The sequence below is a fragment of the Sander lucioperca genome, chromosome 7 (assembly GCF_008315115.2).
Source record: "Sander lucioperca isolate FBNREF2018 chromosome 7, SLUC_FBN_1.2, whole genome shotgun sequence".
NCBI lineage: Eukaryota > Metazoa > Chordata > Actinopteri > Perciformes > Percidae > Sander > Sander lucioperca.
In genome coordinates this window covers 21,071,726-21,098,203 of record NC_050179.1, presented here as the reverse complement: position 1 = coordinate 21,098,203, position 26,478 = coordinate 21,071,726, and the positions used below count along the sequence as shown (strand labels likewise).

Genomic DNA, 26,478 nt, shown 5'->3' with positions numbered 1-26,478 from the left:
CGTAACATGCAATCAACCAATCAGAGATCATCTCCCATTCCCTTTAAAAGCCAGGCGCGTTTGGACCTTGGAGCATTGCTATTATGATGGAGGATTTACACCGTAATATTTTTATTTGTAATCTTCTGCATGTGTGTATGTGTGTGTGTGTGTGTGTGTGTGTGTGTGTGTGTGTGTGTGTGTGCTGCTGTGCGTCCCTGTGTGTGTAACAAGCATAGTGTGCATGCGCTGTGCACGAGCCTAGGAGCATTTTACTAATGCTCTGTTAAAATAACAATGAAATGCTGCGTTATTGACTTTAGACCAGGTTTTTGTTGGTCAATGGTGTCATCACTTCCCGCTGCCTCAAGATAGCGATACTCCCAGAATGCACCTGAACACACCTCCCTGTAAGACCAGCACGCCCAGAATGCACCTGAACACACCTCCCTGTAAGACCAGCACGCCCAGAATGCACCTGAACACACCTCCCTGTAAGACAAGCATGCCCAGAATGCACCTGAACACACCTCCCTGTAAGACAAGCATGCCCATGACAGGTGTATTTGCTGTTTAAGCGATGTGGGTGCTGGATGGTCTTAAAGTAGCAAAGACACTATGTCGGGCTTCGCGCTGCGCCAGGTGCAAGATAAGACCCTCTGTCTTTATAGACTGGCTGCACACACACACACACACACACACACACACACACACACACACACACACAGACACACAGACACACACACACACACACACACACACACACACACAGGTATCACATATTTTCCTCATATCGTGCAGCCCTGCAAGGCACCATAGCGACAAACTCACCACACGGGTGGACTCCACCGATGGCTGCATGTGAACATTTTCAATTTTTTTCTTAGGATCTGCAAGTTCAGGCTCCTGTCTCACTGCTAACACAGGTGGGCCTGCATTTTCTTGCCTGGGAATAGGCAAAAAAAAAAAAAAAAATGACTCGATTAGTATTTTATGCATTGTATCTTTCACCACTCTTTGGGCTGCACATGCATGTATATTTGATACTTTATCCCATTTTTGTTGCCACTTGTATTTTATAGCTATTAATAATAATGTAATTTACAGTTAAGTAACTCTTATTATACATTAAATGATATATTATGTTATAATTATACTTCAATTATACTTTTCATGTATTCTTACTGACATATTTAGGTGCATAAAACCTGCAAACCAGCTTCATCTCTCATCCACGTTATAGGCTTTACAACATACATCCCTCGGGTGTATCATAAGATAATGCCATGGCTGTATTAATAGAACACATGGTGAATTACAGCCATTAGCTATCCATTGTTACAGCTACGGGACCTCGGTAGAAACCTCATATGAGCATGCGCAGTGCAGGGGCGACATGGGCGGGTTGAATTACTCTGGATTCGGCTACTAGTGAAAGTATTCTGGCTGGTAAGTTGATGTACCCAAAAAAGAATATCCACTGAAATATAGAAGCTTTCTGGATCAGAGGGGTGCAGTTCCACCATTAACCGCTAAGCCCACGGTTGCTTAAAGACATGGCGCTGTTCTTGCGGGCTTGGCTCTTTTCCACTACGTGGTACCTGGTACCACGGGCCTGCTCGACTCGCCTCGACTCTACTCGCCTTTTTTGGTTTTCCATTCTGATGAAAAGTCCCTGGTACCTGCTAACAGGTACTTTATTTAGTACCACCTCCGTGGAGGTTCCTAGAGAGCTGAGACGATACCAAAAGGTGACGTGACAGCCTGCAGACTCCTGATTGGTCGGAGAGAATCGTCGCTAATCACTGCGTCATCATCGCTATAGCAACAGACGACTTTTAAATAGTTTAGCCAGCGGTGTTTTTTTTTTTGCTGCCTCCAGCTTCTTTAGAAACTAAATGTGTCTTCTGGCAAACATCCACATGATGAGAATCAGACACACACCTTCCACGGTCTGGGTGTGTGTGTGTGTGTGTGTGTGTGTCTGTGTGTGTGTGTGTGTGTGTGTGTGTGTGTCTGTGTGTGTGTGTGTCTGTGTGTGTGTGTGTGTGTGTGTGTGTGTGTGTCTGTGTGTGTGTGTGTGTGTGTGTGTGTGTGTGTCTGTGTGTGTGTGTGTCTGTGTGTGTGTGTGTGTCTGTGTGTGTGTGTGTCTGTGTGTGTGTGTGTGTGTGTGTGTGTGTCTGTGTGTGTGTGTGTGTGTGTGTGTCTGTGTGTGTGTGTGTGTGTGTGTGTATGTGTGTGTCTGTGTGTGTGTGTGTGTGTGTGTGTGTGTGTCTGTGTGTGTGTGTCTGTGTGTGTGTGTGTGTCTGTGTGTGTGTGTGTGTGTGTGTCTGTGTGTGTGTGTGTGTGTGTGTGTGTGTCTGTGTGTGTGTGTGTGTGTGTGTGTGTCTGTGTGTGTGTGTGTGTATGTGTGTGTCTGTGTATGTGTGTGTGTGTGTGTGTGTGTGTGTGTGTGTGTGTGTGTGTGTGTGTGTGTGTGTGTGTGTGTGTCTGTGTGTGTGTGTGTGTGTGTGTGTCTGTGTGTGTGTGTGTGTGTGTGTCTGTGTGTGTGTGTGTGTGTCTGTGTATGTGTGTGTGTCTTCTGGCAAACAGCCAAATGCTGAGAATCAACAGCACAGCTTCCACGTTCTGGGTGTGTGTCGCGTTAGGTCACGGCAGTGTCGCTATGACAACCAGCCACGCTCGCCTCACGCATGAGGCGGTACTAAATCTGCAAATGGAAAAAGGAGGACAGGGCACCGCGGCAGAGTCGGGTAGAGTCGAGCAGGTACCATGTAGTGGAAAAACGGCAATAGTCTCGCCGCCATTTTTTTTTCTACTCGCTTCCGACACTTTCAACGGTGTAGTACGACATCCAGTGGGGGCGCGTTGCGTATTACGGAGCTAATTTCAAGTGCCAGTGTGAAGGCAGCGTAAGCCCTGATTACCATTTGAAGTTTTTCCGTTAAGGCCCAGAGCCGACAGCCGACCGTCAGCAGTAAAGCCAGTGTGACTGATCAGTCTCCCCGAGTTGGTCAAAAAGTTCCTCAGAACACACCGAAGAGACCAGACCAGCAGCTGATTGGACGAACGCGTCACGTGGGTCTGGTTTCTCCAGAAATTCACAGCCAGACTGTCATGGCGGCTCGTTCAGAATCCGATCTCATATTGTCCTAAAATAGTTCACCGAAACGTGTTTCTGAAAAAATTTGAAGAGAGAAATAGGCCGTGCAGCTGCTGAATCTGTCTTCATTTCAGATCAACAAAGGTCAGTTTAAAAGATCTTCATCAGATTTTGAGAGACTCTAGTCACGCTCATCCTGCTCCTCGTTTCCTGGTTAGCTCTCCACCAATCAGATGGCTCATTGAGTCTGACTGCCGGCAGTGCCCGCCCCCCCCCCCCGATTATACATGTCAAATCAGCCAAAATGGCTCGGCCCGGTGGGTCAGGACCTTAACGGGCCGTTCCAGGGGCAGGTGAAGTCTCTTTCTCACTCTGGTTATGGCGCTTTTCCATTACATGGTACCAGCTCGACTCTACTCACCTTTTTTGGTTTTCCATTACGAAAAAAAGTACCTGGTACCTGCTAACAGGTACTATATTTAGTACGTCCTCAGTCGAGGTTCCCAGCGAGCTGAGGCGAGCCGAAAATGTGACGTGAAAGCGACAGACGGGGGTGTCCTGCTATTTTTAAACAGTTTAGCCAGCTGTGTTTTTTTTTTTTGCTGCCTCCAGCTTCTTCTGAAATAAAATGTGTCTTCTGGCTGTGGCAACAACACACACCTTCGACATTCTGTGTGTGTGTCGCAGTATACTACGGCGCCGCTTGTTTTACAGTTCTGCGGAGGCTCCAGTCCAGGCAGAGCTTTCGCTGTAGCTGGCTCGACGCACACACCAGCGCACAAATATAAACATCAGGCCACATACTACACAGGCTACGGCGAAAGCTCTGCGTGGAGCCTCCACAGAACTGTAAAACAAGCTCAAGTGGCCTGATGTTTATACTTGTGTGCTGGTGTGTGCGTCGAGCCGGCAAGACAACCAGCCACGCTGAGGCGGTTAAAATCTGCAATGGAAAACAGACGCACAGTGAGACGAGTCGAGTCAAGTCGAGTAGAGTCGAGGCGAGTCGAGCAGGTACCATGTAATGGAAAAACGCCATTAGTCTCAGCATCAAAGGTCTGGAGCAGAGGAGACGGGGTAATAGGTCATCATTACCATCTGAGGACGGATCTGAAAATAGACAAAAATATAAAAAAGAAATGACTCGATTAGTATTTTTTCATAAACCTCTCCTTAAACCTTAGCTAGCTACGTTTATTATTTTTACATGTTATTTAGCTACGTGTTAGCGTGCTAGCTAACATCTTGTCGTAGCATCAACCTAGCTAGCTAGCTAGCCAGCCAATGTAGCATACGATGACTTTGATATATCTTAATAAAAAAGAAAACCGATAACTTATTAGACAACGTAAATTTGAATATGCAAACAGACATAGATAGATAGATAGATATCAACGATACAGCCTTGAAATGTCTCCACGACTCCTTTGAAATAACGTTAATTAGCTAGCTAGCTAAGTTCAATGTCAGTTACCCTTCATAAGATGTAAGTTACGTTAGCTAACGTAACGTTAGAGAGTTTATTCTAGAAGAGCTGTTTAAACAAGAACATTTTCAGCAACAAACTACCGGTAAAAAGAACATGCTTACCTCGCCTCCCTGCTCCGGGAACCAGAGGGTCGTTAGAGGAGAAAATAAGCCGCTGGTTCGATGCCCACTCACTGATAGAGAGACGATGTCGGGTGACTGGGTTACGGCAGTTGAAGAGGTGCGCTCGTTTTTCTCCTGTGTGAAGATCCAGCGGGCGGGGTGCCAGATAGAGCGCACTCCTCAATGTGTTTCTGTCTCCACCCGCCATAGTTCTTTGCTGGTATCTATTAGCAACGCATATCGTGTTGGATTTATATTTAGCTAATAACGTTACTTGAATAAAATAACTCAAACAGGCTATTATTATAAAGTTAGACTGATTTTAAACTAAGCTAAACATATAAACATATGATATGATCTGATGTAATGATACAATTACATTTTGTCTTTTATGTCTCGATTTTTACTGTTCTTTTTTTTAAATGTCCATTTCATTATAATATTCAGATTTATCATAAATAATTGAACATACCCATGTATTTTAAGTTCCGTTAAAGAGGGGTGGAGGTGGGGTCACATTTGAGCATTTAAAAATGTACTTGAAAGTAACGCAATAGTTACTTTCTGAAGTAACTAGTTACTTTTATAATTTGTAACTGAGTAACTAATTTAGTGACTTTTTGGAAGAAGTAACTAGTAACTATTACTTTTTAAAAGTAACTTGCCCAACACTGTTGATTCATGAATTCACTGTTATTACCATGAAGTCAGTCCCATATGGTCTAGCGGTCAGGATTCCTGGTTTTCACCCAGGCGGCCCGGGTTCAACTCCCGGTATGGGAATCAACATTTAGCTGGTGAACAAGCAGACGGATGAGGATTTGAATCTAGACAATCGGTTGTTACAGAACCCCCGATCATTATGGGCTGTCCATGTGCGTGTGCACATGTTGCTGCATGACTAAAGCATCAGTGAAATGAAAACTACTCAAGGTCGGTTCCACACGTTGTTAAGTTCTGGATTCAACTCCCAGTATGAGAATCAACATTCAGCTGGCAAAGGTAGGTGGGAAATCTGAAGGATTCAGACGGACTCTAGTCCTGCGTGAAAGAAAAAATCTGAATGTTGCCAATGCTGGTTCTCCCAACAACTTGCTCTAACTCCATGTTATCTGGCATTGATCCAGACTTACTATTAGAAGTCTTTAGGTGCAGCACCCAAGACCTTTTGGGCACCACTTAAGTTGAATGAATGTAAAATCAATGTGAGCATCAAAACTAACTAAAAGCTTTCCCCAGATCTAATGATTGTAGTCGGTCTCCAGATGACTTCTTAAGAAACTTCTTAACACAGTTTATGTGTGTAAGTGTTATTATGGCAGAATCCAGACTGCTAGACCATAGGGAACTTGTTGATAAAACACAGCAACAAGTACGGTCTAGCAGTCAGGATTCTGGTTTTCACCGCCACAATGTCTAGTTATAGTTTTTGAGATACGCATATCAGGGTGTAGGGTGTGTATCTACAACCTACATACATACCTAGGGCATCGATTTAACACAGGACCAAACCAGATATTACTGATCTCGCTGCAATTACTTTTTAAAAGTAACTTGCCCAACACTGTTGATTCATGAATTCACTGTTATTAACATGAAGTCAGTCCCATATGGTCTAGCGGTCAGGATTCCTGGTTTTCACCCAGGCGCCCCAGGTTCAACTCCCGGTATGGGAATCAACATTTAGCTGGTGAACAAGCAGACGGATGAGGATTTGAATCTAGACAGTTGGTTGTTACAGAACCCCCGATCATTATGGGCTGTCCATAAAGCCATAATGTTGCTCCCTGGAGCTTCTGCTTGATGTTGGTAACAGATGCTCCCCGTTCTAGCAACCTCAACAGTAAAATCAGGGAAGCTGAAGGGAACCTTTACAATCGTGGGTATCGGAGGAGCATTTCAACCCGAGGCTGGATGGAAAGCTAGGCGATGTGCTTGATCCAACATCTCTGGCCCATCAGGGATTTCCATACCCAGCGTCTCGGTAAAGAAGTCGGTCATAAATGCCGTGACCTGCGGCCCCTCCATGTTTTCAGGTACACCCACAACACGTAGATTCTGTCGTCTGCTCCTCGACTCAAGGTCCTCCGATTTAGCCATTAACAACTTTGCAATTCGCTAGCTTTTCACATTGGGCCTCAAGCGCAGTAATCCTATCGTCGCAGTCTTGCAGGGAAGTTTCAACTTCAGTAAGACGTGTACCAAAAGAGTCTATAGTAGACTGTAGGGTGCCCAGTGAACCGTGGGTTTCAGCCCTGAAACTTTCAATAACTTTTACCAACTGCGAGAGTGACGGGCCTCCTTTGTCATTGTCACCATCATGTGTGGGAGAAGGCTGATTAGCTTTCTTGTTAGCATGTCGGTTTTGCTGGGCGTTCTTGACTAGTAAAACCCTTCCCGGACCCAAAATATGAGGAAGACAACGAGCTAAACAGACATTTAAAACAAAATTAATGGATAAATATGTAGGAGCTGGCAATGCCACGTCTACTCTCTACCCATGCTCGACAGCGCCCTGTGTAATTCTTTTTTAATACTCCACTACATTTATTTGGTATCTTTAGTTACAAGTAAATACAATTACACCCACCTTTTTCAGCTGCAACATTTAAGTGGCATTTACATTAATCCATCAACAATTTTTGTACTTTTACTTAAACCTACATTGTTTATTTTTTTGAGTTGATTCTTAGCAAAACCCCCTTTGTTCTTTAACAAATATGTGCTCATTCATGTGTTATTACGTCCACCAACTAATCAAAGTATTCTCGTAAGAGTAGAATCTGCCATTCAGAATCATTCAGAAAACATACGAGCAACTCACTGGAATGATGGCCGCCATGTAGTGCCTCCATCTTTATAATACATTAGCCAAAGAGGGCCATACCTCCATCTTTATAATACATTAGCCAAAGAGAGACATACCTCCATCTTTATAATACATTAGCCAAAGAGGGACATACCTCCATCTTTAAATACATTAACCAAAGAGGGACATACCTCCATCTTTAAATACATTAACCAAAGAGGGACATACCTCCATCTTTAAATACATTAACCAAAGAGGGACATACCTCCATCTTTAAATACATTAACCAAAGAGGGACATACCTCCATCTTTAAATACATTAACCAAAGAGGGACATACCTCCATCTTTAAATACATTAACCAAAGAGGGACATACCTCCATCTTTAAATACATTAACCAAAGAGGGACATACCTCCATCTCTGTGGTTCTATATGGGCTGTGGCAATAATTTTGAAAAATAATAGATCGCAGCAACATATGGAAAAAAAGAACTATGAACTAGTTCATTTTTGGAACTGTGAACTTAGTTCAAAATCTTTTCAAAGTTCATTTTAAAATTTGTGAACTGAACTTTGAACTAGTTCATGTAGAAAGTGAACTTTCCCAACACTGTAAATAACGGCGTTACTTTTTTCAGTAACGAGTAATGTAATTGATTAATCTTCCCATCTTAATATCGCCGTTACCATTACTTACTTTTTTTCATCAGACCAACTAGATCTCTGAGACTTTTTTTACTGTTCTTCCTTGGTTAGTGGGCAGTGCACGAGACAAGCGCATAAATGCTGATGATTGGCTGAGGTTGAGTAAAATGTCATGGTAAGCCAATCAGAGGTAGAGTTGGGCGGGTGTTCAAAAGCACGCATAGTCAGACACACAACGAACAACACAAGTGAGTCAGTCAACGAGAGAGAGAGAGACAGGTATGGTGAGCCCAAATAATCCCAAAGTAGCCTTCTCTAAATGGAAGTATAGCCATTACCTTTCCCTCCAAGAAATTAAAGGAACGAATGTAATCATGAAATGCACATTATGCCCTGGGCAAAGTGCCTATATCCACGTCAGTGTCCAGTAATTCAAACTTACTCAAACATCTTTCAACGTTGATCCACTATATAAATAATAATATATAAATAAATAAAATAATATCTACATACATGGCATTTGGTTGGAGGCTAGTCTCACTTTGTCCCACTGCAACATTAAAACAATTTAGACTTGGCTCTAAATCACTGAAGCAGTCCCATATGGTCTAGCGGTCAGGACTCCTAGTTTTCACCCAAGGGGCGGTATGGGAATCAGCATTTAGCTGGTGAAGGTCTGCAGCAAGATCAGCAACAAGGCAATTATGCCTTACTGATTATTACTGCTAGACCATACCGTACTTGTTGCCGTGTTTATCAACAAGTGATGTATGTATTTAAGGTGGCCCGGGTTCAACTCCCGGTATGGGAATCAACCTTTTAAAGTCATACGTTTACGTTGAAGCACTGCATTCATGTTATGAAGTACTCCACCAGGATGGTGTACCAGCATATTCACATATATGGCGGAGGGTTTAGGGGCGCATGAAAATGTAATTTCACCTACTTTCAAAACATTACTTTAACTGTTTCTGTGTCTAAAAGGTTGTAAAAGTTAGAGCAGATAAAAAGCCTAAATCACACTCAAAAGCCTCAAGATAAAACTTGCTTAAGAAGCGTCTTCGTTCACAAACAAGAGAAGGCCTGTTTCTGGCCAAACTATGTATGAATTTATTCATAAAATCATTGTTATTCGTATGTTGTCAGTCCCATATGGTCTAGCGGTCAGGATTCCTGGTTTTCACCCAGGCGGCCCGGGTTCAACTCCCGGTATGGGAATCAACATTTAGCTGGTGAAGACCTGCAGCGAGATCAGTAATATCTCTGTCAAGTCAATCATTGGTCCTGTGTTAAATCAATGCCCTAAGTATGTATGTAGGTTACACACCCTACACCCTGATATGCGTATCTCAAAAACTATAACCAGACATTGTGGCGGTGAAAACCAGAATCCTGACTGCTAGACCGTACTTGTTGCTGTGTTTTATCAACAAGTTCCCTATGGTCTAGCAGTCTGGATTCTGCCATAATAACACTTACACACATAAACTGTGTTAAGAAGTTTCTTAAGAAGTCATCTGGAGACCGACTACAATCATTAGATCTGGGGAAAGCTTTTAGTTAGTTTTGATGCTCACATTGATTTTACATTCATTCAACTTAAGTGGTGCCCAAAAGGTCTTGGGTGCTGCACCTAAAGACTTCTAATAGTAAGTCTGGATCAATGCCAGATAACATGGAGTTAGAGCAAGTTGTTGGGAGAACCAGCATTGGCAACATTCAGATTTTTTCTTTCACGCAGGACTAGAGTCCGTCTGAATCCTTCAGATTTCCCACCTACCTTTGCCAGCTGAATGTTGATTCTCATACTGGGAGTTGAATCCAGAACTTAACAACGTGTGGAACCGACCTTGAGTAGTTTTCATTTCACTGATGCTTTAGTCATGCAGCAACATGTGCACACGCACATGGACAGCCCATAATGATCGGGGGTTCTGTAACAACCGATTGTCTAGATTCAAATCCTCATCCGTCTGCTTGTTCACCAGCTAAATGTTGATTCCCATACCGGGAGTTGAACCCGGGCCGCCTGGGTGAAAACCAGGAATCCTGACCGCTAGACCATATGGGACTGACTTCATGGTAATTGTCGGTACACGATCCGTTCTGCCTGCACGATCCGTTCTGCACATGCGCAAAATGTTCGCGCATGCGCGGTTGTACGAGGATTTACGACACTGCACGATCTGTTCCACGCTTCCGGTCGACAGCCAAGCTAACGTTAGTTTAGCTAACAGCTAATTCGGCTAACTGCTAACTGAGACAGCATGTAATAACTTTAAAAGACCCTCAAAATAAAACTTGAAAATAAACGTTGACATATATAACAGCTGTTACGTCAGTTCTACTTGTGCTCATTTAAAATACAATCACTCAATACTTGTCTTTATTGTTATTACTGTGAAGTCTTAATTTAGCTGTAGCCTGCTTTTCCCATTACGTTTGAGTTAACGTTATTTTAGACTGAATCTAGCTGTTAGCTAGCGGTTAGCCGAATTAGCTGTTAGCTAAACTAACGTTAGCTTCCCGGTGGAGGCTAGCCATAGGCTAGCGTGGAACAGATCGTGCAGGTCGTATGGATACGTAAAACAGTATTATCTTGCGCATGTGCAGAATGGATCGTGCAGGCAGAACGGATCGTGTACCGACAGTAATAACAGTGAATTCATGAATCAACAGTGTTGGGCAAGTTACTTTTAAAACGTAATAGTTACTAGTTACTTCTTCCAAATATCAGACAAAGATTATTAATGAAAAGACCACAAAGTAGGAAAATGTGTGTGTGTGTGTGTGTCTCTGTGTGTGTCTCTGTGTGTGTGTCTCTGTGTGTGTGTGTGTTTCTCTGTGTGTGTCTCTGTGTGTGTTTCTCTTTGTGTGTGTGTGTTTCTCTGTGTGTGTGTTTCTCTGTGTGTGTGTGTGTCATGTGTGTTAGCTTGTTCTGTGTGTGTGTGTGTGTGTCTGTGTGTGTGTGTGTGTGTGTGTTTCTCTGTGTGTGTGTGTGTGTGTGTGTGTGTCTGTGTGTGTGTGTCTCTGTGTGTGTGTGTGTGTGTGTGTGTGTTTCTCTGTGTGTGTGTGTGTGTGTCTGTGTGTGTGTGTTTCTCTGTGTGTGTGTGTGTGTCATGTGTGTCAGCTTGTTCTCTGTGTGTGTGTGTGTGTGTGTGTGTGTGTGTGTGTGTGTCTGTGTGTGTGTGTGTGTGTGTGTGTGTGTGTGTCTGTGTGTGTGTGTCTGTGTGTGTGTGTGTGTGTGTGTGTCATGTGTGTGTGTGTGTGTGTGTGTGTGTGTGTTTCTCTGTGTGTGTGTGTGTGTGTGTGTGTGTGTGTGTCATGTGTGTGTGTGTGTGTTTCTCTGTGTGTGTGTGTGTGTGTGTGTGTGTGTGTGTCTGTGTGTGTGTGTGTGTGTGTGTGTGTGTGTGTGTGTGTGTCTGTGTGTGTGTGTCTGTGTGTGTGTGTGTGTGTGTGTGTGTGTGTGTCATGTGTGTGTGTGTGTGTGTGTGTGTGTTTCTCTGTGTGTGTGTGTGTGTGTGTGTGTGTGTCAGCTTGTTAGCAAGAGATCTTGGCAGGGTGGCAGGGGAAGACGGTACATGGGAATAGCTCAAGCAAGGATAGCGATGTGTATGTGTGGCTGTGAGGAAACAGTGAGAGAAAAAAAGAGATCCCAAAGACGATGTAAAGTGAATTAACAGTTAACAAGAAACAAGAAGATTCTCAAGACATGGTGGCTTCATCTTTTGTTAATACTGTCGGTGAAGTAAAGGGTGTTACCCCCAAAAGAACATCAGCCCTGGATGGAACGTCTCCCCAGCTGCTTCCCGGCCCGTCTTGGAGCCCGGAACAGGAAAAGTGGAACATCTTATATCAAATATTTATAACCTACTAAGTCAGAAACATCATCCATCGTCTGAATGCTCAAGTCCGATTTTATATATCTACGAGTCCAAGTACAAGTACAAGTCATCAGTCCATGAGTCCAAGTCAAGTCACGAGTCCAGAGAATTAGGCCGGGAGCCAGGTCCACTCCTCAGGATGTTTGTTGCTACCTTTTTTCACTGTTATTTCCTGTTATCTTATACCTTGGGCCATCACAAGTTGATAACGACCACCCCCAACTCGGCCCCGTTTGGTCTCAGGGGCCAAAAAACACCCTTTTTGGGAAAAGCTTTTGGTGGAATGATGTAATTGTGAATATTAAGGTACTGCAGCTACATAAATGGTCATATAACCCTACAATGTTGCATGGTGTATCCTGACACATAGGGGGAACTAGCAGAAAAAGATTCTGGGGATTGCTGCCTTTTGCTGTCAAATATCACCCTCAACATACCCCAAAAGACAAAAAAATGTCTGTCCGCCTGACAAATTGTCATCAAGAGTGATAATTTTCAAGCATTTTATTATAGATATCACTGCCTCAAATGTACATGAAAAACTTCCCTAGTTTATAAGCTTCAATTTAAGTCCAAGATGACCTTTCTATCTAGAGGATTACAGCTGGTATCACCAAAGTTCTCCACTGTACCTCAAATCAGAGAAAACAGAACTTTCAAGTATTACCACTCCATATGGGATTAATTCTTTGCACATGAACAATATCTTAAACAAGAGTTGAGATTTGATTTATGTACTGCTATACTATATGATGTGAATTACTTTACCATTGAATAATATCAATCCCCTAGGTGGACTGGGGTCAGGGTGTAAGATTAAACAATGGTAACCAGGTTACACACATAAACACACTAACCCACTACACTACAGTCCACCAAAGACTAATATCCTGCATTCTGATACACTTTTATGTACCAATTTACCTTTATTTATCCTATGAGAAGAAAAACACAGATAATATTAAAAAAATATCAAAAATATAATGGAATATAAAGCAGTAAGAGGGCTTTCACATCAGGGACCTGAGCCTGGAGCACAAAAGTTGACCCCAAAGCAACGAGGACAAAATAAAATAGGCTCCTTATATTAGTCTTAATGTGGTGAAGGGAGGATACTGGTGTTAGTGTAGGGGAGCATACGTACACACTACGCACTACACACTATGCACTACACACTACACACTACACTACACACACACTACACACACACACTACACACTATGCACTACACACTACACTACACACACACTACACACTACGCACTACACACTACATAGGCTACTACACACTACGCACTACACACTACACACTATGCACTACACACTACGCACTACATAGGCTACTACACACTACGCACTATGCACTACACACACACACTACACACTACACACACACACTACACACTACGCACTACACACTACGCACTATGCACTACGCACTACACACTACGCACTACACACTACGCACTACACACTACACACTACGCACTACACACTACGCACTATGCACTACACACTACACACACACACTACACACTACGCACTACACACTACGCACTATGCACTACACACTACGCACTACACACTACACACTATGCACTACACACTACGCACTACACACTACGCACTATGCACTACACACTACGCACTACACACTACACACTACGCACTACACACTACGCACTATGCACTACACACTACACACACACACTACACACTACACACTACACACTACGCACTATGCACTACACACTACGCACTACACACTACACACTATGCACTACACACTACGCACTACACACTACGCACTATGCACTACACACTACGCACTACACACTACACACTACACACTACGCACTGCCCTCAGCGAGGAGCAGGTCAGTGAAAGATGAGAAAAGTCTCTCTGCATGTTCTGCAGTGGTAGTTTAGTTTGCTGTCACATTACTCGACCCCGTATTTGTGAATACAAATGTCCAGGGTGCAAACTATGGGGGAGCCAGGGGGAGCTTGGCTCCCCTTAATAAGACGTCGGCTCCCCTGAAAACGTGATTTGTGAAATTTTGGGGGGTCTGAAAAATATTGACAATGTGTCACTTTGACGTGCAATTTCAGTTTTGTGTAACGTGATCATTGTGGATTATTATGTGTAAAATTGCTAAAATATCATTCATTCATGCATGACGGCGATTTAAACCTAATTCACTTCAATAAAGATAACTATATATGCTATTCATGTCATGAGCATCAAGGCGTGGCGCCGCTGCGGTGTAAATTCAACTCATGTTTAGTACATGTTAACTCAAAGATTCGTAGGAAAAATATAAAAGTTGGAGGCCATTAATCGGCGTGCAAAGTCCTTGAAATCCATTCTGCAGTTAGCATCAACAAGCAACAAGGAAGTTTAATTCATTTAGGTTTTTACTAAGAAATTGTGTAGCGATGACGTTAACGACCGATTCACCTGCTGCAAGCCCTGTTAGCACACCTCCCACCGGAGTGACAACGCAAGAAGAAACTAAAAAAATAACGTCCTCTCTGGCTGAAGATGGTGGTGGTGGTGACAGCTCGTCAGAGGCCGGTCACCATCCTAACCTCTCTTGCTCCTCTCTCCTGTTAAACTGGAACAGCCAGCAGTGGAGAGACTGGAAGAGCCCATATACATGGTTGTTTGTTAAGGATGGAAGCTTGGGGTGCGTCGCTTCATTGAACGGAGGAATTATGGTATTCTTCGGTAGCCTGAGTAACTTTAACCGTTGTTTGTGTGAAATCTCAAAGACAGCCTGATAGCCTACTTTGTTTATAGACTATTTGTGGCTGGCTGTTTGACGTATCTATTCCTGTTGATGAAGTATAATAGGTTAATCCTGTATAGTGCATACTCTTGTAGCTGTTATGTATATTTGTAAGTCATTGTAAGCCGCAAGCGTGGTTCCCGAAGGCCACGGTATAGTTCGAACACTAAATATCTGAAGTGAAAGTTCTGTCACAAAAATACATGTTGTGTCGTATCATTGCATATTTTTAAGTGCACGGGTATATGTAAATCCTGGAGATTTCTTAGTGGGTATACTGCGTATACCTGCGTATCACGGAGACTACATCACTGCACTAACCAACCAACACCCTAAGCCTTCATGTCACATCCTGAAGTTATTCAGCAAAGACAATTTGGAGGTAAGTTGATCTATTTTTCTGGTTATAGAAAGATATTGATTTTATTGGGAGATTGGTGTCCTATATGTTTCTACATGTAAGGCGCCCTCTACTTCTAGATTGATTCAAGTCAAACTCAGGGTCTGGGACATTTTCTGCTGGGATCTACCACATCTACCATTCTGGTGGAATAACCAGTAATTATGAAGCGAGCCAACGTCATATCCTGACTGCCCATGCCAAAGGAGAGTTTGTAGAAGCCATGTGGGAAATGACAAGTGGCCGAGGCGAACATACAGAGAAGCAACAAAGAGATCTCAGACCACGTGAAATCACTCGGTCTGAGGAGCAAGTGCAGCAAACAGTACAAGCTTTTCAGAGTTTTATCAACCCATTTCAGCTTGAGATTTCTCAGCCCTTGACAAGTTTGAGTTCAGGAGCAGCTATGCCAGAAGTGGTGCGCTATGATGTGCTGAATGCCCTGAAAAATGGCAAAACTCAAAAAGAGAAGTTCATCCGTGATCGACTTCAAACAAAAAAGGTCCTTTTCTTTGAACCCATCAAGAGGAACAGATTCAAGACAATGTCGTCTACCACACCTGAAAGGAAGCTTGTGGCATCAAACCAGAAAGTGATCCAGTACAAGGCCACAAGTGGGTTTATCTTTCAGATCTTCATCAAATCACAAGAACTTAAGTCACAAATTAACATCTCTGACCTAATCACTCCTTCCAGAAAAATGCGAATTTTTTTTGTGATTGTCCATCCATCCATCTTCTTCCGCTTATCCGGTAACGGGTCGCGGGGGTAGCAGCTCCAGCAGGGGACCCCAAACTTCCCTTTCCCGAGCCACATTAACCAGCTCCGACTGGGGGATCCCGAGGCGTTCCCAGGCCAGGTTGGAGATATAATCCCTCCACCTAGTCCTGGGTCTTCCCCGAGGCCTCCTCCCAGCTGGACGTGCCTGGAAAACCTCCCTAGGGAGGCGCCCAGGGGGCATCCTTACCAGATGCCCGAACCACCTCAACTGGCTCCTTTCGACGCGAAGGAGCAGCGGCTCTACTCCGAGCTCCTCACGGATGACTGAGCTTCTCACCCTATCTCTAAGGGAGACACCAGCCACCCTCCTGAGGAAACCCATTTCGGCCGCTTGTACCCTGGATCTCGTTCTTTCGGTCATGACCCAGCCTTCATGACCATAGGTGAGGGTAGGAACGAAAACTGACCGGTAGATTGAGAGCTTTGCCTTCTGGCTCAGCTCTCTTTTCGTCACAACGGTGCGATAAATTGAGTGTAATACCGCACCCGCTGCGCCGATTCTCCGACCAATCTCCCGCTCCATTGTTCCCTCACTCGCGAACAAGACTCCAAGGTACTTTGAACTCCTTCACTTGGGGTAAAGACTCATTCCCTACCTGGAGAAGGCACTCCTTCGGTTTCCTGCTGAGAACCATGGCCTCAGATTTAAAGGTGCTGATCCTCATCCCAGCCGCTTCACACTCGGCTGCGAACCGATCCAGTGAGTGCTGAAGGTCACAGGCCGACGATGCCATCAGGACCACATCATCTGCAAAAAGCAGCGATGAGATCCCCAGCTCACCAAACTGCAACCCCTCTCCACCCCGACTACGCCTCGATATCCTGTCCATAAATACTCCAAACAGGATTGGTGACAAAGCGCAGCCCTGGCGGAGGCCAACTCTCACCTGAAACGAGTCCGACTTACTGCCGAGAACCCGGACACAGCTCTCGCTTTGGTCGTACAGAGATTGGATGGCCCTGAGAAGGGACCCCCTCACCCCGTACTCCCGCAGCACCTCCCACAGTGTCTCCCGGGGGACCCGGTCATACGGCTTCTCCAGATCCACAAAGCACATGTAGACCGGTTGGGCATACTCCCAGGCTCCCTCCAGGATCCTTGCGAGAGTAAAGATCTGGTCCATTGTTCCACGACCAGGACGGAATCCGCATTGTTCCTCTTCAACCTGAGGTTCGACTATCGACCGAACCCTCCTTTCCAGCACCTTGGAGTAGACTTTACTGGGGAGGCTGAGAAGTGTGATACCCCTGTAATTGGCACACACCCTCTGGTCCCCCTTTTTGAAAAGGGGAACCACCACCCCGGTCTGCCACTCCTTAGGCACCGTCCCCGACTTCCACGCAATGTTGAAGACCTTTGGCCTAGGGTGCTCTGGTACCAAGTACACTTATGAGCATCCCTATGTTCGAACATGGTGTTCGTTATAGACAATCCATGACTAGCACAGAAGTCCAACAACAAACAACCACTCTGGTTTAGATCAGGGAGGCCGTTCCTCCCAATCACGCCTCTCCATGTGTCTCCATCATTGCCCACGTGCACATTGAAGTCCCCCAGCAGAACTATGGAGTCCCCTACTGGAGCCCCATACAGGACTCCATTCAGGGTCTCCAAGAAGGCCGAATACTCCGAGCTCTTGTTTGATGCATACGCACAAACAACAGTCAGAGTTTTCCCCCCCACAACCCGCAGGCGTAGGGAGGCGACCCTACGCCAACGTAGCGGCGCTCAGCCGGGGACTTGTGAGTATCCCCACACCCGCCCGGCGCCTCACACCCTGGGCAACTCCGGAGAAGAAAAGAGTCCAACCCCTATCCAGGAGTATGGTTCCAGAACCGAGACTGTGCGTAGAGGTAAGCCCCACCAGATCCAACTGGTAGCGCTCCACCTCCCGCACAAGTTCCGGTTCCTTCCCCCACAGAGAGGTGACATTCCATGTCCCCAGAGCCAGCGTCTGCTGCCCGGGTCTGGTCCGTCGAGGCCCCTGACCTTCACTGCCACCCATGTGGCAGCGCACCCGACCCCAGTGGTTCCTCCCACAGGTGGTGGGCCCATGGGTTGGAGAGAGAGGTGCCACGTAGCTTTTTCGGGCTGTGCCCGGCCGGGCTCCGTGGCAAACCCGGCCACCAGGCGCTCGCTGACGGGCCCTCCATCTGGGCCTGGCTCCAGACGGGGGCCCCGGGCTTCCTCCGGGCAGGGTCACATCATCTCTACCTCGTTTTTTCATGGGGTTTTTGAACCATTCTTTGTCTGGCCCCTCACCTGAGACCACTTTGCCTTGGGAGACCCTACCAGGAGCACAAAGCTCCAGACAACACAGCCCTCAGGTTCATAGGGACACACAAGTGTGATTGTTGCGGGCAAAAATCCTTGATTATGCGGCACGTTTTCTTAAAAAATGCGATGCAATATGCAGGATATTTGTGCAATTTTATGCGATGAAATTGCGGGAACTTGCAAAAACTGCGGTTTCATGGTGGCTTCATCGCGGGGTTTGCAGCTTTTAGATGATGTTCACGTCGTGTAATTACGTCACTTCATAATGTTCTACGTTTTTGCAACGACAATGCGAGGATTATGAAATCATGCAAGCCCCGCATATTTTCGGGGCTTCGGCAGTTTATGCGGTGAAAGTGCGGCGTATTTGAAAAAATGCACCCCCCCCCACCCCCCCAACCCCCCCGCATAAATATGCGGACTTTGGCTGATTATGCATTGAATTATGCGATTGCATAATCACATTTTTCTGGAGGGCCTGTAGCCTAATGACCTATCCCTTGACTCTAACGCCATACTCCACGCAAAAAAACAACAAAGCAAAATGAATTAATCACATGATCAAAGATGCTGAGAATGCACAACTTCCTCCTCCAAGCCAATGTGCTCTCATTCAAGATGGAAACTCCTCATTCTACATGCGCGATGCACCACGGACAATGAAGACTATATCAGAGCGCACCTTCAAAAGTCTACCTGCTGCAGCTGAAACAGTATTCAGCACAGACACTTACATTGACCGTCTTTATTCACCAAAATCAGCTGAGAGAGATCGCAGAGGTTGTGGTGAACGTTTCATAGTTAATGGGCTGAATATTCATCGACCCGCTGATTGGAATGGGTTTCTCACAAATGATGAAAACAAGAAGGCACTCTTTCATTTACTTCTGGATCACTGGAGCTCTCATGATACGATGGAAGACATCATCTGAAGGCCTGTCATTTTCATAGAGGCTGGTCAAGTTTTCAAGCAGTGACAGACTGGCCATCTGGAATTTGGGCAAATGCCAGAAGGGCCGCACCCCTATGGACCTCTATGGGCCACTACTGATAAAGTTATTTTATGCATGCAGCCGCAAGGTGCGTGGAAAGATTAACTGGAAAGGCAGAGTTACTAATTTCCAAGCTAGGTTGTTGACAAAAATAGGGCCGGTGTGTTGCAACTGCCAGGGCTGTTTTTTGATCCCAGTCCGTCACTGCTTTCAAGATAGAATGCAATGCTGGAGTCAGTATGTCAAAAGAGCTTCTACCAGAGATCTGTTCATAACATGAAGAAACAGATGTGAGGGTGATCATTTACATGCAGTATATCCAAACTAAAATGCCTCACATCAGAACAGTTAGAGTCAGAGCAAAAGACTCTGACATTTTCTTCATCCTCCTGTATTATGCCAAGTCAACAACTGTCAACATCATCGTTGACATGGGAGACAGACTAATCAACATCAACCAGCTGGCTGGAGATTATTCACAGGAACTCAGCTCAGCTCTCTTCTGGCCTTGCATGTGTCCACTGGTGCTGACTGCACTTCAGCATTCAGAGGCAAAGGGAAGGTCCATCCAATAAAGATTCTTAATCAGAATTCAAAGTTTATTCAGTGAAGATGAGGAAGAGGAGGAAAATGATGATTGAGAGTTTTTATTCTACACTAATACAATACACTAACATGACCAGTCGTCAAAGTACAGCACGGATAAGCAGCAAAAAGATCTAAGAACCAAAGAAATGTTTTCTATTTTATGTTTAAGCTGTATTTTAGTTTCGCCATTTGGCTGTAAAGAATGTTTACCTGTACAGGTTACTAACCTTTACTCAATTGAAGGTTGGCTTTTTGATAACAGACTGCACACTAGAGTCATCTTTATTCCTTGTGTTGCGAGGACTTTGTGGACTTTAATAAATCTCACATTTGGTTAATTGATTTTGTGTGATTGTACCCTATGTTGCACCCTGACCCCAGTCCACCTTGGGGCATAACATTACTCACTTTTCATTCAATTCACTTCATTTAGTACATAAGTCAAGTCTCAACTCTTGTTTAAGATATTGTTCATGTGGCCAGGTTAGCTCAGTCGGTAGAGCGGGCGCACATATACAGTACAGAGGTTCATTCCTCTACGCAGAAGGTCTGGGGCTCGAGTCTGACTTGGGACGATTTCCTGCATGCCTTCCCCCTCTCTCTCCCTCTTTCATTGCTGACCGCCAACCGCCAATAAACCACAAAGAAGAAGACAGACTGAGTGCGCTGTTATCTTAATACATCCATGGTGACAGAAAGGTAAGAAAGAGCTGATTTTAAAAAGCTGACACCCAGCAGGAACACTTGATGTGTTCATCAGCAGAGCGAAGACAAAGAGAGAAAAGCTCAAGTTAGTTCAAGTTAAGTTTAATGACAGACTGAAGTTGGATATGTATATCTATCTATCTATCTATCTATCTATCTATCTATCTATCTATATCGCTTACATTCTTTATTTACACATATATATAAAAATTAAGTTTTTTTCTTTTGACCTTTTTTGACAGTTTTGACTCTTTTTTTGACACTTTTTAGGAAAATCTAGGCTGGTTAAAAAAAAGTTTAGGCTCATGTTAATGACTTCATTTACAGTTGATAGATGTTCTGTTTTCCCTCTAAAGCTCTTTGAGATAACACACTGTGACTCCAAACTCTAGTTATCTACAGAAACATGAGGCTCGTTGGAGATGAACTGCTCGTCGCCTGTAAAGACAATAGCCGGCAGTTAAAATCCCTCAGATTCAAAACCAATAAACGTTTATATAAAACGTCATCATGTTGAGTAGATTCTGAACCAATTAGCTGTTAGATCAGCTGAGAGGCCGGCGTTTCCCAGCATGCCCTGGGTCCGCCTGGGTCTTGCAGCCGGTGAAAAGCAACTGCGCTGCCTGGCTCTAAAAACTGCAACCACCTTGATCTCGTGAGATTATCGTTGCCCACATGTGCATGACATCAGAGCAAGTCGGGATCAAGTCGGACACAGATCTAGCCGGCATGCATTGGGCGGTGATCGATTCTGTGCAGAACTGGTTCATCTCGAACGAGCCTATGAACTTGAAGCAGAAGGCTAAACTTCCAGCTACTGTGCTGTGTTACGCCCCCCCACCGTCTCCTCGTTCAGATGGTATGTGTAGGAGGAAACATAAACTAAACAACTGTTTTTTATTTGTTTTGAAAGGAGCCATGCTCGTAATTTTTGATCATGCTTTACATATTTCTGTGTTGAAAAACTAAATCTCTTTCTGATGATGTGTGTCTCCATTAATGTATTTCTGTAGAGTCTGGTCCTTTAGTTGGACTTTATATTCATGTAGAGTCTGGTCCTGTAGTTAGACTTTATATTCATGTAGTCTGGTCCTGTAGTTAGACTTTATATTCATGTAGTCTGGTCCTGTAGTTAGACTTTATATTCATGTAGAGTCTGGTCCTGTAGTTAGACTTTATATTCATGTAGTCTGGTCCTGGAGTTGGACTTTATATTCATGTAGAGTCTGGTCCTGTAGTTAGACTTTATATTCATGTAGTCTGGTCCTGTAGTTAGACTTTATATTCATGTAGTCTGGTCCTGGAGTTGGACTTTATATTCATGTAGTCTGGTCCTGTAGTTAGACTTTATATTCATGTAGTCTGGTCCTGTAGTTAGACTTTATATTCATGTAGTCTGGTCCTGTAGTTAGACTTTATATTCATGTAGAGTCTGGTCCTGGAGTTAGACTTTATATTCATGTAGAGTCTGGTCCTGGAGTTGGACTTTATATTCATGTAGAGTCTGGTCCTGGAGTTGGACTTTATATTCATGTAGAGTCTGGTCCTGGAGTTAGACTTTATATTCATGTAGAGTCTGGTCCTTGAGTTAGACTTTATATTCCTGTCACTGCAGCAGAGATATTCAGCTCTTATTACACTCACATCTCTGGTTTTATTCTTAGTTAACCCTTGTAAGGTGTTCAGGTCTGTGGGACCCGTTTTCAATGTTTGCTGAAAGAAAACTTATGCTATTTATTATTTCTTCTAACTCAAACTCACTGGCCTTGGCTCATTTTCTGTGAAGAACATAAAAAATAACTTATTTTCAATGACTGCACACGGTACACCCCCCGCCCTCCCCCTACACATAACTATTACATATGACTACACACGGTACACCCCCCTACACATAACTATTACATATGACTACACACGGTACACCCCCCCTACACATAACTATTACATATGACTACACACGGTACACCTCCCCTACACATAACTATTACATATAACTACACACGGTACACCTCCCCTACACATAACTATTACATATGACTACACACGGTACACCCCCCCTACACATAACTATTACATATTACTACACACGGTACACCCCCCCTACACATAACTATTACATATTACTACACACGGTACACCCCCCCTACACATAACTATTACATATGACTACACACGGTACACCTCCCCTACACATAACTATTACATATTACTACACACGGTACACCTCCCCTACACATAACTATTACATATTACTACACACGGTACACCTCCCTACACATAACTATTACATATTACTACACACGGTACACCTCCCCTACACATAACTATTACATATTACTACACACGGTACACCTCCCCTACACATAACTATTACATATTACTACACACGGTACACCTCCCCTACACATAACTATTACATATGACTAGAGACAGAGTTACAAAATGATTACATTTGAAGCCCTTTCACCTGTTCTGATTAAGTTCTAAGAAATAAGCACCAATAATGATCAAAAATCTTGTTTCTATTTTTTTTTTTTTTTACTTTTTTTATAATTGAATTTCCTTATTTTCTCACAAAAAATGAAAATGATCATATGATCATAAATGTGATCTCACAGGGGTAAATGGCAAATATGAACCATAAATGATGTATATATCCTATCATTGGTAATTGAGCTAAAGTAAACATCTGTTAAGTATTTTTACATAAATTGTTACAGCTGTATTGATTTAAAAGCCTAATAATGTGGTGGGTCCACCAGACCGGGAACATTGGCTGTGTAACAAAAATATGAACACCACACAAGTGCCCATATTATGAAAAAATCACTTTTTCTGTGATTTGGGGTGTTATGTTGTGTCTCTGGTGCTTCCACACACATACAAACTTTGAAAAAACCATCCATGGTGTTTAGAGTGAGATACGGTTTCTGAATGTGTCCTGCCTTCAGTCTCTGGGTGAGCTGGTCAAAATCGCCAGGGCTTTCTACGTCATCGGCCAAAACATTCAAATATTCCCACCCACCAACCCCTCCCATCAGAGCATACGTACAGTGTCTATGTCTCCACCTACCAGGTAGAGCAGTAACGTCTTGGATATCTGCCATGTTGTTATTGATTCGGAAGCACCGGTTTAGGAGACACCATGTCGAAGCACCACGGAAAGGGTTCTGTTGTTGGCTGTAAAGACGAGCACAAAACACTCCATCGTGTCCCAGCCGCAGAGGACAGAAGAGCGGCATGGGTTGTAACACACGTTATAATGCTCGCTCAGCTGCTAGTGTGGCACACCCTCATACTGACTAGCTAGCAGTACTTACTGAACATGTGCGATTGCCAACAAAGACTTTACAGAAGTGAGAGGTCTCACTCTGTAGCTAAAACAGAGAGCTCAACACACAGGGTGAAAAGAGGAGCTGCAGCAATGTGCAGTACAACAAAAATATGGTGTTTTCTGAAAATTAAACCACATAAACCTATTCTGATATAAATTCTAAATACAATTATGAACCTGAAAATGAGCATAATATGGGCACTTTAAGGTTGAAGAAACCAGAGTTGATTTTTTTCTTCAATTAATTTATTGAGAGCATTTGCAGTTACAAACAACACATACAAGTACACATACACACAACTACAAAATAAATACATAAACAAATCATATCCCAGGGAGTCTGCAAAGTCCAGCAAGGCTAATCAACAAGCAGTCCAATTAACATAGCACCATTACAGTTAGAAGAGTTCCAATATCATTCAGTCACGTGACGTCACAAGTGTTAAATATATCTGCACAGTCTTCAGAGCTTTACAGTTCTTTGAGTATCTTATGGAGTCCAAAGATTCATTGACTTCACTCTCAAACACAGGAAAGAAAGGTGTAGATCCCCTGAACTTACATTTATGGATGCGATATTTAGCGAGTATGAATAAAAGATTAATAATGAAATATTTTCCTTCCTTGTCCGTTTTAAGCTCGACCACACCAAAGAAAACATCCTTACAGCAAAATCGTCCTGAGGGAGGAAAGGGTTTCTGTGTCTGGTTGAGTTACAGCGCCCCCCAGAGGAGAGCAGCTGAAAGGAAGCTGACAGACGGACTTAGCATGCTGCCTGCAGACAGAAAGGTAAGAAAGAGCTGATTTTAAAAAGCTGACACCCAGCAGGAACACTTGATGTGTTCATCAGCAGAGAGGAGACAAAGAGAGAAAAGTTAGTTAGTTCAAGTTCAAGTTAAAGTTAGTTCAATTTAATGACAGACTGAAGTTGGAACAGAGACTGAAACACAGAGAGGCCTGCTGTCAGTCCACATCATCAGAATAAGATTTAAAGTCAAACTACTCATTCTGCACTATGATATATATCAATTACATTATGTTTTTCTGACACTTTTGACCTTTTTTGACAGTTTTGACTCCTTTTTGACACTTTTTAGGATGATCTAGGTTGGTTAAAAGAAGAAGTTTAGGCTCATGTTAATGACTTCATATCCTGCTGATAGACGTCCTGTTTTCTCTCTAAAGCTCTTTCAAATGACACACTGTGACTGAAACTAGTTAGATACAGAACCCTGAACTTGAAGCAGAAGACTAAACTTCCAGCTGCTGTGCTGTGTTATGGTCCGTTGAAGTTCCTGTGACATTTCCAGTCTCTGGGTCAGACTCAAACACACGGAGCTCTAACAGACCTGTGCATCGCTTAGTGTCCACTCTCGCTGTAACAATAGAGACGAGCAGCGGCAGAGACCACGGAGCTGCTGCAGCGCGCCTTCCGTGGTCTGTGCAGCTTCAGGTTTATAATGGACGGGCTCTGCTGTGGGCATGCTGCGGCAGATGTGTCCCGTTTCTGCAGTAGTTTTGGTTTTCCACCTCCGATGTAGAGCAGCGTTCAGCCACTTCCCTAAACTTTGTCTCATTCAGAGACCAGAGTCTCAAACGGGGCTCTGAGTCTGTCAGGAGGTCTGAGATCTACCGTATCAGCAGAGATATCACGTAATGCACAGCAGGCTATGGTGCAGGTAGATTATCTTCTGAAATATTTTGACTTTATTCTTGTAATAGCCTATTATCACTTTATTTTTCACAAAATATCACGACTCCTCCAAATCTCAGAGAACACAGATGGGATGAGTTATATTTTGAATGTGCACAAAGTTTTGAACATGAGCAGAATCTGAAATCTGATCTGAAATATTACAGTCCAGGGGTTTATTAATTCATTAAAATTAATTCATGTATCATTGAGTTGAATAATTGTCATATGCACATTTAAGGAGGTTACTTCCCCAACAAAAGACGCAAAAGAGGAGGGAGGAGTAAATGATGCTAAGCTACATGTGTAGTGACTCAGATATAATTAGAAAAGTCGATCTACAGGAGAGTAAATAGATGAAAGCAAACAGAATTCCAACATGTTTTTATATTTGGATTGTAATCTATGTTTCCCTTTACATAAAGATATTTCCAGCATAAATTGATTCAGAAAAAGGTAGAAATAGGTGCATAAAAATCCACCTGAATGCAAGAAATGAAGTATTTAATGCTCAAAATGTTCAGGGGGTGGCCCCCCAGACCCCCCGCATCATAACTGTACGTCCACACCGCCGCCGACTTGAGCTGTAAAGAAGCTCTGGCCGCCCGGTCGAGGACGCTGGTCAGAAAGTCCGGGGAAGCTGTTTGAGGCTTTGGCCGCTCTGACGTAGCAGCATTCTATGTTCATCATGGAAAAAGATCAAGCAGCCACTGCACAGCCAATACACTGACACTAGAAACCTTTTATAAATGACATATATAATGACAGAATGTGTATTGGTTGTTGGTCGCAGCGGTGTCTGTTAGCAGTTAGCTCGCTCGTTAGCCGCTGAACCGCAGCAGCGTGCAGGCAGAGCGAGCAGCCGCCAGCTGTTGATCCGTGCAGGACTTCACCGTGAGCGGACTG

At 43.9% G+C, this 26,478-nt stretch overlaps 4 non-coding genes across 4 annotated transcripts; 3 read left to right on the top strand and 1 right to left on the bottom strand.

The window, feature by feature from the left end:
- Positions 1-5,383: 5,383 nt before the first annotated feature.
- Positions 5,384-5,455, top strand: trnae-uuc. The gene has a single exon. It is a non-coding gene; the product is annotated as a tRNA-Glu (tRNA).
- An 821-nt stretch (positions 5,456-6,276) lies between these two features.
- Positions 6,277-6,348, top strand: trnae-uuc. Its single transcript has one exon. It is a non-coding gene; the product is annotated as a tRNA-Glu (tRNA).
- A 2,925-nt stretch (positions 6,349-9,273) lies between these two features.
- On the top strand, positions 9,274-9,345 carry trnae-uuc. The gene has a single exon. It is a non-coding gene; the product is annotated as a tRNA-Glu (tRNA).
- A 781-nt stretch (positions 9,346-10,126) lies between these two features.
- Positions 10,127-10,198, bottom strand: trnae-uuc. Its single transcript has one exon. It is a non-coding gene; the product is annotated as a tRNA-Glu (tRNA).
- Positions 10,199-26,478: the final 16,280 nt, after the last annotated feature.